Genomic DNA, 5,139 nt, shown 5'->3' on the forward strand with positions numbered 1-5,139 from the left:
CGTCGTTCTTGCTGGTCGAGTCAGACGCGCGCAAGAAGAAAAACCAAAAGGAAAAAAACCAAAAACAAATACCTACATTGTAAAAACACAACCTCAAAATCCCAACTTTTCTTTTTTGTTTGTTTGTTTAATTTTTATTTATATGAGTACACTGTAGCTGTCTTAAGACACATACCCGAAGAATGCATTGGATCCCATTACAGATGGTTGTGAACCACCATGTGGTTGCTGGGAATTGAACTCAGGACCTCTGGAAGAGCAGTCAGTGCTCTTAACCACTGAGCCATCTCTCCAGCCCCTAAAATCCCAACTTTTCAAAGCCAGCTTGATGGGATCTGGGTGAAATACAAATACAAATAATGTTTCTTTCCACTTAGACCATGTCTTAACTATCCTTAATGAAATCAAATATCAAATACAATGCTTTTTTTTCTTTTTTTTTTCCTTTGGTTTTTTTAAGATAGGGTTTCTCTGTGTAGCCCTGGCTGTCCTGGAACTTATGACGTAGATCAGGTTGGCCTTGAACTCACAGAACTCCACTGCCTCTGCCTCTGGATTGCTGGGATTGAAGGCACACAGTGCCACCACCTGACTAATACCATACATTTTCAATACAGCTACTAACAAGGATAATAATAGTAATTATTACATAATAGTTTTATAATGATTACAGACATCGCTTAATAAGCGCTCACTGTCTTCTTCTCATCAAAGTCTCATGCGTGGGGCTGACCAGCTGGCTCAGAGGACCAAGCCTGAGGATATGTGCTTAGTACCTGGAAACCACCTAAAGATGGGAGGAGAGAATTGACTCATAAATTTGCCCTATGACTTCCAAATGTGCAACTTGGCTGTCACGCACACCCGTGCACTACCGTCACATACTCACATACACACTAATGTCATCCTGAAAATTGTTTGTAATACTCACACTTGTACACAGTTTATAACTACCGGAAAGGGACTAAACACACATAAGTGATTTTAAAACCCAAGAGACCAACCCTAAGGATGAGGAGGGCAAGTCAGCACCACCCAGATTCCTCCTCAGTGAAGGACTTCCTTCCCCAGCTGTTCAGAGAGCTGCCCTCGGTTGTGCTCAGTCAGCCTTAGCCGTCACACCACCCCTTTCAGGATGACTTCAGAACTAGTCAGCAGCCTTGCCCAAGGTCACACTCTTCCAGGGTGACGCCTATCCCAGGATGGAATGGCCATATTGTGGAAATTGAAGTCAGCAAAGGCCAACTGGGGACAGCATGATGAGCCCTTGTACTGTGAGAACACCTTGTGGGCTTCACAGAGACTGTAGCTGATGTGCATCACAGCTAGATGGATCCCTCAGCTTCCTTCCCCATTTTTCTACAGATTTTTGATCCCGAGGCACTCCATAATAAACATCCTGTGGCTAAGCTCTGCCTCAGGGTCTGTTTGCTTCCCAGGGAAACTGAGGTACAACAGCCCTAGAATTACAAGCTCACCACCAGTACCAGGTCAGTGATGAACTCAGTACATCGTTCTATTTTGTTTTCTGAGACAGAGTTCCTCTGTGCAGCCCACAATAGCCTTGAATTCGGAGGAAGCTCTGATCTTCCTATTTAGCTTCCAGGTGCAGGATTTACAGGCACGGGTTACCACTTCTCCTAGGCCATTGTTACTCACACCAAATATATTGCATCATTAATAATTTGTCACTACATTTAATTATAAGACATCGACTCTCAAACAAGTTACATTGTTCCTAGTCTTTTTTTTTTTTTCTTTTGGAGCGCAGGGGTGGGGGTGGGGTGTTGAGACAGGGTTTCTCTGTGTAGCCCTGGCTGTCCTGGAACTCACTCTGTAGACCAGGCTAGCCTTGAACTCAGAAATCCACCTGCCTCTGCCTCCCAAGTGCTGGGATTAACGGCATGTGCCACCACTGCCCAGCCATTGTTCCTAATCTTAACCTGTATATCTGTCTGTAGATTAATGGGAAGAAAACCATAGAATAAGTACTTTTTAAAAAGTGGTTTCTGCCTGGTGTAGTGGCAAGGATATTACACAGAATAAATTAACTAATTAAGTAAGTAAGTAATAAAAGTAAAAAATGATGGTCTCACCGGGCATGGTGGCACGAGCCTTTAATTCCAGCACTCAGGAGGCAGAGGCAGGCAGATTTCTGAGTTCGAGGCCAGCCTGGTCTACAAAGTGAGTTTCAGGACAGCCAGGGCTACACAGAGAAACCCTGTCTCAAAAAAAAAAAAAAAAAACCAAAACAAAACAAAAAATGATGGTCTCTCTGCTGAGACACTTGCCTATGACTCCATTTCTTCTTTTTTTAAAAATTATTTTATGGGCTGGAGAGATGGCTCAGTAAAGAGCATGTGGGACCTGGGGTCAATTCTCAGCACCCATATGGCAGCTCATGACTGTCTGTGTGCATGTACGTGTGTGTGATGTGTGTATGTGTGTGTATACTGATATATATATATTGTGTATATATATATATATATATATACAATAACTATAATATATAATTATTTTACACGTTATGAGTGTTTCACCTATGCTTGGTCCCCGCAGGAGTCAGAAGAGACTGTCAGATCCCTTGGAGCTGGAGTGACAGGACATCATTAGCTGTCTGAGATGATGCTAGGCACTGAACTTGAGCCATCTACAAGAGGAGTACTGCTCTTAACCACTGAAACATCTTTCCAGTCCCCACCCAAATGTCTTTATCAAGCAATCTTACAATGGTGGAGAACTTGTTAGGAGTAGTTTTTCACAGTTGATGGCTTCTGGTGGAGGGTGGGGAAGGACTCTGTGAGTTTGACCACGCTCCAATGGGTCTACGGACAACACAAATCGGACTTGGTGGGGTTTTTTGAGCAGGGAGGTGAAAGAGTAGGAGGGGTGACCTGAGGGGAACGGGCATCACATCAAGTGTGATTAAGTTGCGTTGTATGAAATTCCCAAATAACTAATAAAACCATTGGGGCGGGGGGGGGGGGGGAGTTCCATATAGGCCCATTGCAAGACTTTGCTTGCTGTTAGTTTCTTGGTCATGAACAACAGCTGTATAAAACACCATGGTATAAAAGGCATTTGGATGGTCATTTAGGTCAAAGCATTGCACGCAAAGAAGGGAAATCCATAATCAGAGTGTCTATTCCAATAAAAGCAAATGACGTTTCACATGGGAGAAGTCCAACGTAATCAACCAGCCACCATATGCATGGCTGAATCGGTCACCCTGAATCCGTCTTATTGAGGGCTCGGTGTACGCTGCTCGCAGACTGAGCGCTCAGCAGTGTCTGCAGCCGGTCTGCCCTGGTGAACAGAAGTCCCACTACTGAGCCTGGCCATAACCGCCTATGCTGCCTTGGCCTCCATGTTCTCAAAACACATGACATAAGTAGTTGAAGAACGGGACTGGCTAACTGGTGCCCGACCGTCCTGTCCAGGGAATTATTAAAATCCTCTTCTGCCAAGCCCACTCGTAGCACTCGGGTGTGACAAGCACCTTCACACTCTTCCTGCATTCCGTGATGTTTTGTCCACAGATGCCTTTTCCCAGACCTCCATGTCACAATTATTCCTCCAACTGTGCTCCTTCCCTGACTACCCAGGAAAAGCACCGGCCACAGCCCATGAGTTAACATGCAAACAAATGTATATTTCTCAGGCTAAGCAAAAACAACAATCCGATGTCCGGTTTGACATCCTATCCACTGGGAAGATGTCCCACCATTGCTGCCCTTTAGGGCTATGCTAGCAAGAGGCTACCGCGCTGAACTGCCCATGTTTGGAAGATGCCTATGCATCCATTATGTAAAAGCATCTGTCAAGGAAACCCAGCTGCTCCTTTCTCTGTTGATTAATCACAGAGGATTCCTATGAAACTATGGGTGGTCAAAGGTGAAGAATGGCGGCTCATTCAGTGTAACAACCGAATACGATGTTACTGTATCTTTGTGCCATAATATAACCCTTCCTTTTGTAATATACTTTTAACTTATCTGATTCTTCTTTTTTGGTTTTTCAAGACAGGGTTTCTCTGAATCCCTGGCTGTCCTGGAACTCACTTTGTAGACCAGGCTGGCCTCAAACTCCTCGAATCTGCCTGCCTCTGCCTCCCAAATGCTAGGATTAAAGGCGTGTGTCACCACGCCCAGTTTATCTGATTAAACAAACAAACAAAAAAACACACACTCAGCCAGGCAGTGGTGGCGCAGTGAGTTCCAGGACCGCCAGAGCTATACAGAGAAACCCTGTCTCAAAAAACAAATAATAATACTAATAATAAAGTTAAAAAAAAAAAAAAAAACAAAAACACACTCTTGCTGGGTGGTAGTGGTGCACGCTTTTAATCCCAGCACTTCGGAGGCGGAGGCAGGAGGATTTCTGAGTTTGAGGCCAGCCTGGTCTACAGAGTGAGTTCCAGGACAGCCAGAGCTACAGAGAAACCCTGTCTCGAAAAAAACAAAAAAACAAACAAACAGACAACAACAACAAAAAACACACTCTTGAACAATCTGACAGACAGGCAGGCAGGCAGGCAGACACACACACACACACACACACACACCTAAGAGATTTTTCGGAAACTAGACAACAGAAATTTTGTTTGTTTTTCCATTGTTTGTGCTTTTGAAGTAGGCTCTAACTGAGTAACCTGGAACTCATAGTATAGACCAGGCTAGCCTCAAGCTCACCAAAATTCACCTGCCTCTACCTTCTGAGTGCTGGGATTAAAGTTGTGCACCACCACACCCAGTGACAACAGAAAAATGCAAATTAAGACTTCTAGGACCTAATTCGTGACTCAGTCAGTAAAGCTCTTTTCATGCAAGTGTGAGTACCAGAGTCCAGATGTCCCACAACCATGAGAAAGGCCAGGCCTTGTGTTACACATCTGTCATCCTAGCTCTGGGGAGATCTGAGAGAGAAGAAAAGAGAGAGAGCCCCAGAGTTCAATGGCCAGCCACTCTAGGTAATTAGTGACCAAGAGATCTTGTCTCAAAAACTCAGGCAAGGGGGTTAGAGTGATGGCTCAGCAGTTAAGAGCACTGGCTGCTCTTCTATAAGTCATGAGTTCAATTCCCAGCAACCACATGGTGGCTCACAAACATCTATAATGTGATCGAATGCCCTCTTCTGTCT

The sequence above is a fragment of the Mus caroli genome, unplaced genomic scaffold (genome assembly GCF_978045245.1).
Source record: "Mus caroli unplaced genomic scaffold, Mus_caroli_1 scaffold_9, whole genome shotgun sequence".
Lineage (NCBI taxonomy): Eukaryota > Metazoa > Chordata > Mammalia > Rodentia > Muridae > Mus > Mus caroli.